Source organism: Trichechus manatus, unplaced genomic scaffold, assembly GCF_000243295.1.
Source record: "Trichechus manatus latirostris isolate Lorelei unplaced genomic scaffold, TriManLat1.0 scaffold00130, whole genome shotgun sequence".
Lineage (NCBI taxonomy): Eukaryota > Metazoa > Chordata > Mammalia > Sirenia > Trichechidae > Trichechus > Trichechus manatus.
The window spans coordinates 1,681,427-1,689,532 of NW_004444066.1; the positions used below are offsets into that span (position 1 = coordinate 1,681,427).

Genomic DNA, 8,106 nt, shown 5'->3' on the forward strand with positions numbered 1-8,106 from the left:
GACCTCTCTATGAACATAAACGGAACTACTCAGGCATGATTGCCCCAATTTTATCCTACCCTTTCATTTTCTCTTTCTTTTGGTTATGTAATTGGGGTTCTAAGTCTATCTTTGCCACTAAGGTTTGTATGATCTTGGGCAAGCCACTTTGTCTTAGTGGGGCACAATTTATATGTTTGAAAGCACTTTATAAATTGTAAAGCATTAAAAAATACAATTATTATTAAATTAGATGATCTCCAAATTTTCCTCAAAGTCTAACATTTTTAATCTATACTTTTGATTATACTTTTAGTGAATTCACCTGACCCGGGAGCCAGAAATTGCATCTTGGTACATTTTAGAAGGCTCCCTTACACCAAAGCTACAGCTGATTCAATAAGTAGAGGATGATTTGTAACTTTAAAGTAGCAACACCATGAGCAGGTAATACTTCAGTTGCTTAGGCTGAAAATTACTGCAAATGATAGAGTAAAGCCATTGAGTCTGTTTGAAGTAAAAGCAAAAAAGATTTATTGAGGAACAGAGCGATTCACAAATCGGGGTCACACAGAACAACCAGGCAGTTACAAAGTGCCCCCATCAATCAGAAGTTGAGCAAGGCTTAAATACTAAAATATCAGGAACTAACAGTAAAAAATATTCTGACTGGCTAGCTAGAGTAAGTTTTTCTGTTCGGCTATTTTCACGAAATCATTAAGGACATGCCCAGGCAAGTTCCCCAATTCTTTGTAGAAGACCTTTCTGCATACTACTTAATACACTTTCAACCACATTCTCTCTGAGGGCAAGCTGCCCCTCTCTTGTTTACCTAACAACAGTCATGGGTCACCTTCTCAGAAACAGAAGCAGAGCCTAGGACAAAATAGAGTCTGAGTCAGATCTTGTGTAAGCCATTTTATTCACGCCAAGCATCCCAGATTTTAGGGTACCATTACCCATTGCCTCCTTCTGATCATGAATTTCCATAGAAATTCTTTGATCACTATTATAAGAGTGTCTTCTTCTTCATGGTCTTTGTAATACCTTTCTTTAGATGGCCTCTTACTCTGGTAAGCTTTTAAGACCCCAGATGCTACTTGTCAGGTGGTAGCCTGGCACCATCTAGTTTCCCTAATCTTTACCATGCCACAGCTCGGACACTCTGCTTCTGTGATTTTTAAACCGAGTGAGTGCAGGGCAAGGCCACAATGGAGGAACTACTTGGTTTTCCAAAAGGTTAACTCAAGGTATGAAGCTGATCTCATCTGAGAAATTAGTTTCTTCAAGATACATAATTTTCTGCATATCATGGGAGTGACAGTTTGATTACAAACATTAGACAGGCATTTCATATAACATTTAAAAAGACCTATAATAATTATTACAGCATTCAGGATGATTAATCCAGTTTGTGGTATAGAGCATAACTGAGAACCAACAGCATTTAGTAATCTACTAAAAAAAAATCCCTAAAAAATGAAGTACAGGAGAAACTCAATGTAGCCAAGTAGCCTTCTGACAAATCTTGCTAATATCTTGTCCAACTTTAAGCAAGGTATTTATCCAGGTGCAGCAAGAGGTACTAACAATGGCCCAGACTCTCCCTTGTTGGGCTAGATGGAAATTAAGAGTTATTCTATCACTAAGGGATTCTAAAAACTTCTGTTGGGCTGCCATTCCTTCTGCAATATTATCAATAATTTAAGCTATTGTAATAGATAAATTACGAATAGATCTTTCAGGTTGGGAATGCTGAAGTTGAGTAAGAGTGCTCAAGAATGCTCGAAGGAATACTCACCCCATCCAGGTATCAGCTTTTGGATTACTTTGTGGCATAGAGTCTCTTTTATTCTGAGAGAGGATTTTAAATCACCAGTCCAGTGTTTGCTTTCACTGTAGGTGTAGATATCTAAGGGGATCCCTAAAGTCCCTAAGGTGCATTGACCCATTATGTTCTAACCATCTACGCAAGGTAATGCACAGGCATAACGGCAGGCACAGAACTAATAAACAAATTTGTGGTCAGGAAGGATTTTCATACAACATTGTCTTAAAGAACAATTAAAATAATTACCGATTTACCCTAAACATAGTTTCTACTCTGATCTTTGGAATCTGTTTCCTGAAACAGACTGAATTCTTCAAGAGAGCACAATGACCAAGGGCAATGTCCTGTGTGGGTTACCCCAACTTCCAGGAAAGCTAGAAATTTGGACAACGAACTAGGAGGTAGAACAGAAACATTAACAATATTAGTAGACCAATTGTCTGAAAAAATCCACAAAACCATGACTCTAAGGTCTTTGAATTTAGGAAACAAGTTCCATGAGGTGTTTGTCCACACACAGGTAGTATCCATAACTGCTTTATTGTGCCTCGGCAGTAACTGATATTCTGCAAAAACCTCAGATGGCATATTAATATAAACACAGTAACGTTCACACACTGTTCCTTGGGAGACTATCAGGAAATCTAATGCCATTCTATTTTGTCTTCTAATTAGAGAGTTACAATACCTAAACTCATTTAAAGTCTGATTATTTCCTTTAATGAAAGAACCATCTATTTCAGGAACTAGTAGTACTATGCTGATTATCAAATATTCTATGGTAAGAGTTTTCTCATCTCCTAATTCATCTTTCTAATGTTTTTAAGGTTTCTTTTCTTATCTCAATTTTACATTCTCCTCATGTTTCTAATTTTTCCTCTTGGTTAATTGCATATCCAAATCTGCAGTTAAAAATAACAAACTCATTAGTTAGATAATTTAGGAGAGAGGAGAAAAACTAGTTTCTTATATCTAGAAAATAGAACATTAAAACATCATCAACAGTCAATCCCACATAAAACCCATAGTAATCCTTTAGTCCACTCAATCCTAAGTAGTTAACTTCTGTTCCATGCGATCTTGGATCAGCCACAGTCTGTGAAATCCCTCAGCTTCTACACAACAGTTCTGGAAATCTTGATTCAATCTGTTGGTACCATGTTCAAAATACCACAATCCTTTTCACAAGTCCAATATAGTCCATCTTTTTGTTGGAATATTTTGGTCAAGCATTTCAGCAAGTCAGCAGAGCAAAAGCTTATCTGCAGATGACAAAACTTAATATGGCCATGATTAACTTATAAAAATAATACTTTTAAAAGTGAAAGACCTCATGGAAATTAATTAGAAAGGTAATGTAAAGCCAAATAAAGTTAATTTTAAAAGTTTAGACAAAAAATACCTCTAACCATAACGATTAACCTTGTTTTAAAAGAGCCTCAGATATAACACATAATAATCTTGAGACATAATATCATATAGTCAGGATATACCAAGAATACACCAAGATTACCAAGTCTATAACCATCTGAACAGTAAATAAAAAAACTCCATAGATAAACGATGTGAATTCCTTAGTTAAACCATTGGCTTTGATGATGCTAGATTTCAAAGAAATAAAGTTGCAACCAAGTTAGCAATTCAAATACAATAAAATCATGACATAATAGTATGTATGTACTTGTCTAAGATCAGGCAAAAACATTAGAGGAAACACCTACACACACACACACACACACACACACACACACACACACACATATATTGCAACTGTCATTCATCTTTATTCAGCCTAGAAGTACACAGACCTCTGTGATCCTCCTCAAGAAACAAGGCTATTCTTGGTTAAAGAATCCCCTAAAAGGATGTACAGAAGTTTCTGTTTCCTCCTCCAGTTTGAGGAAGACAGATTTTTCCCTACTGACTTTTTGTTTCTTGAAAAGCCTCTACTTCCTTCCCAGCTCATCCTTGTGCAATAGAAAACCTGATGGACTTCAGAGGAGGCAACCCCCTGGTAACCAGCTCCTCACCCCGATAGTCAGGAGAGGGATGCAGTTGGGCTCTTATCCCAGCCCAGTCCTGCTCAAAAAAAAACCATCCTAGAAACCAAGGTGTTTCTCCTAGATGATTCAGGACTAGAACCAGATAGACAGGAAGATATTTCAGCAGGACACAGGAAGGAAGGCCCATAGCCCTTGACCTTGCCTTAACCTGAATTATCTCCATATCCATACCTAACTGTCACTCTCAATCTGTTGGTGGCCTAACGGTAAGTGGTGCAGCATTCTTCAGACCAGCCCAGATGCCTGGGTAGAAGAGTGGCCAGTTTCTCGGTAAAAGTGTCAGTCAAGTTGTGGATATGACAGCAGTCTGTAACAATGTAAAAAGACAGTGTGTCAGCCTCATAGTCTAGGAATATGCCAACCTGCTTGGGTTTCACTTTGATGTGCAAAGGGGTAAAAAGTGTGGTGGCGACTGTATATTTGTCTCCATGCCACAGCCGCATCCGCCAGTAGCCAGTCTCAGGGAGTGGAGTCAGCTTGCCCTTTCAGCTCACAAAGTCCTGGCACACACCTACTACTGAGTGGGTCTTATCACCCACCTCCACTTCTCAGTAGTGTTGACCTGAGGTGAAACCCTCAGTAGCTAGAACACAAGGGTAGAAGGTGAAATTCCACGGTGTGTCATAGAGATCCTGGAGTCTTGACTCTACGAAGTTGACACTCTTAATGATCTTCCTATAGAACTAGGATAGGATGAGAGGTCTCAAGGTCCAGGGTCATGTCTGCAATTAGCTATTTAAGGATCTTCCTCAAGGCAAAGTACCGTCAGGGGAAATTGCTAAAGTTCTTCTCCATCTCTATAGATACAGAAGTCACCTCCATAGTATTCACTTTCTCACATTTTTCCAGGGTACTTCTGACATACTTAAGCATCTTGAAGCCCAATTGTAAGCACTTGCCCTCCACCTCAGCAGCCAAGTGGGCCAGGATCTGGGGCTTGTCCCTGAGATGAGCAGCATTTTCTCAGAGTTGCTGCAGAATGTCCTGTTCCTCCACCTCCAGCCGTGAAGGCAATATCTGCTGTTCTTTATCCAGCTGCCTATGAAGCCCCTCAAATTCTCTTAAGATCTGCTGTTGGCAACTCTCACTAGTCTCTTGAGTGCTCTAAACTTTTTCTCTTCAGAGGACTTGCAGTGCGTGATATCCTGCAGCTTCTGCTCCAGGAGGTCCAGACACTTCTGCAGCTTTTCCTTGTACTCCTGTGTGGTGTTGTCCAGCGGCACGACAGTGTGGGCCCAGCGGGTGTGGGAAATTGCATCTATAAAACATACAGTTTCCTGGTCCTCATAGTAGAAGAGGCTGAGGGACTCATGGTGCTGGGGCAGAGGCTCTCATCCCGGATCTTCCTCTTGACAGCCTGGAGCTGCTTGGTATTTTCCACCATGCTGCCTAGTTGCTGATTAGACCAGAGACTGTGGTAGTGGGACATTTTTTGACATATAGGATGAGGAAAGTCCCTCTCCTGGTCCTCCCACTAGTGATAGAAGTTTTGCAGAAGCTGTGCACACACTCAATGATGACAGGCTCCTTCAGGTACTTGAGGCACATAGAGCATGTAAGTTCCCCAGAGCTGCAGCTGTGGAGGCTACAGAGGCCCCAGCCTCTAATACACCCATCTCTGCCATTATTTAATGGAAGTGGAGGCCACGTGGCACAGAGAGGCTCATTGTTCAGTGGAAGTTGAGTGTCCGTGGGTGGCTATGTGAGGGCCTAGTGGTGCCTGTGGAAGAAGGAGAAGTGGGGCTGGAGGTAAAAACCTTTAGGAGGCATTGAGGGTGAAAAAGGACCCAGAGGGGTAGGTAGCTGAGATGCTGGCATCTGGGTGAGCTGAGGAATCCCATTCCTGACACCGGTTCTTTTATGATGGGGATCCACCCAATTTCTGATAAGCATAGAAAGACAACTTTTTTTTTACTATTTTCTTTTGTCTTAAAAGGTCTCCACTTAGTAAGGAGGGGTCCTTTAAAATTTCCTGGAGTTACATGACTTCAGAGGCTGGGGGCCAAGGAGGCCTGATTCTGCCCCGCCCTCCCTATCTTTGACTCATGATCAGAGACAACAAGTAGTCTTCCCAATTCACTTACATATGTTTAAGTTGGCTTAGGTATTTTGAAAGACAGAAAATAACCAAATTCTTTCCCCTTTACTATTCTCTTGGTGAGCAGTTTTGCCTTCTCTTTATCATAACCTTTTATTTACCCAGTAAATACTGAAACTCCTTAATAATTTTGTAAGTGAACCCATTAATTCTTGGGTAGCTTTCCCCTCACCCCCTGGGCTTGTCCTATGCCACCCCTTTCCCATTCTGGAACTACCAGTTTTACTTTAAGACAAAATTACTCTTTTTCCTTAAAGTAAACACATTTAATATAATATCTAGTTTAAGTGATTTAGAAAGGTTTTATTTTTAAGATTTACATAGTACAGAACAAAAAAAATCTTTGTCAGAATGAATTCACTTTCATTAATTCTTGGAATATTCAGGCTATTAAATTCATATAAGCACTTATTTATCACTAAACTTACCAGAAAAAAGTTTTTTTAAGGAATATTATAATCTAATTTTAATAATGCCAACTAGAAGTAGGAAAATATTCTATTTTTATAACCTTGTCTTTTTATTTATTTATTTATTATTGTACTTCAGGTGAAGGCTTACAGAACAAATAGTTTCTCATGAAACAGTAGTACACATGTTGTCTTATGACATTGGTTAACAACCCCACAATATATCAACCCTCTAGCTTCTCAACTTTTTTTTTTTGGTGAAAATACACATAGCCAAAGATACACCATTTCAAAAATTTCTACATGCACAGTTCAGTGACATTGACTACTCTCGTCCAATTGTGCTGTTATTCTCACTTAAGAAGAAGGCTTACAGAACAAAATAGTGTCTCATTTAACAGTTACTACAAATGTTGCCCTATGACAACGGTTAACAATCTCACAACACATCAACAATATCCTTACTCAACCTTGGGTTCCCTATCACCAGATTCCTTGTCCCCTTCTGCCTTCTGGCCCTTGTCACTGGACTCCTGCACCTCGTTAGTCTCATTTGGCATAACCTTGTCTTTTGCGTGCTGTATAGGATCCTTTAGAGAAACAATTTAGAGTAATTTGTCTGTTTTTAAGGTCTTGTTATACCAATAAAAAATTCATTCTTTTTTTTAGTACACTTTTCAAATAGACGAATTTATATTAACGTTTCTCAAAGTAGCTACTAAAAGTCCAAACCATAAGATAGACACAAGAAGCAGTTTTTCCTGGAAGAGAAAAGAACTAAGATTTTAAGACAGCCTCATAAAAAACAGCAACTTCCTTGGCCTTTAACCTAATACAAGGCAGGAAACTAGACACAAACATTCTAGACTAGAGGCAAGCTCTCAGAACAAAACGAAACAAAACAAAACAAACAAACAAACAAAAAAATACATAGACTCACCTGTCTGTGAGGCCAGCTCAAAAATCAGGTTTATACAATATCACACAAGACAGACATATGAGGAACCTAGTTTCTTAAAATGTATATAGCATTTTTTTTTTTTGTCAGATTAACTCAATTCAACAGACAGGTTCTAGATAAAACTTATTAACTTGCCAGAGCCTCAGATCGAGGGATCTCAGACTGCTTGACAAAACTAAGTACAACACAAAAGCTCCACAAAGAGGAAAGTAAAGACAGTGCAAATGGGAACTCTTTTTTTTTTTTTTTGAAATGGAAAGAAAAAGAACAGATGGAAACATATTTTTTTGTAAGATGACCACTGAAATTCTAAATTACTTCAAGTATATTCATTTTATGGTGTTTTTAAACATGAACCCCAAACGAAGCTCGTTTATCAAGGATGTTAAAAGTAGGTTAAAACTTTAGTTTCATTGCTTCTGAACTGTCAGAGAAGAAAATCCTTCACAATGTTATGCAATTGTAAGGGTGTTCAAGGGATAAAAGTAATACAGGGAAGATCCTTTGTGTTCGTACTATGATGAATTTTAAAAGGCATTTCAGACAGAGTTTTTTGGCCAATTTTGTTGGAAAGAAAGGGAGCTCAGTTAAAGTGTTATTAGAGAAATAAGAAGGCAAAGAAGGATAAAAAGGAGTAACTGCTGGAGGGGCAGAGGGAAGGAGAGGAACAGCTGCCAAGTAGACAGCTGAAGAGGTTAAAGCTATAACATTCTAACTCTTTAATCTGTTTAGCCTATTTTTAAACTATGTCTTGTAAAGGTGGA

General features: G+C 38.8%; 1 pseudogene; it reads right to left on the minus strand.

The window, feature by feature from the left end:
• Positions 1–4,057: 4,057 nt before the first annotated feature.
• Positions 4,058–5,498, minus strand: LOC101341103 (E3 ubiquitin-protein ligase TRIM39 pseudogene; annotated as a pseudogene).
• Positions 5,499–8,106: the final 2,608 nt, after the last annotated feature.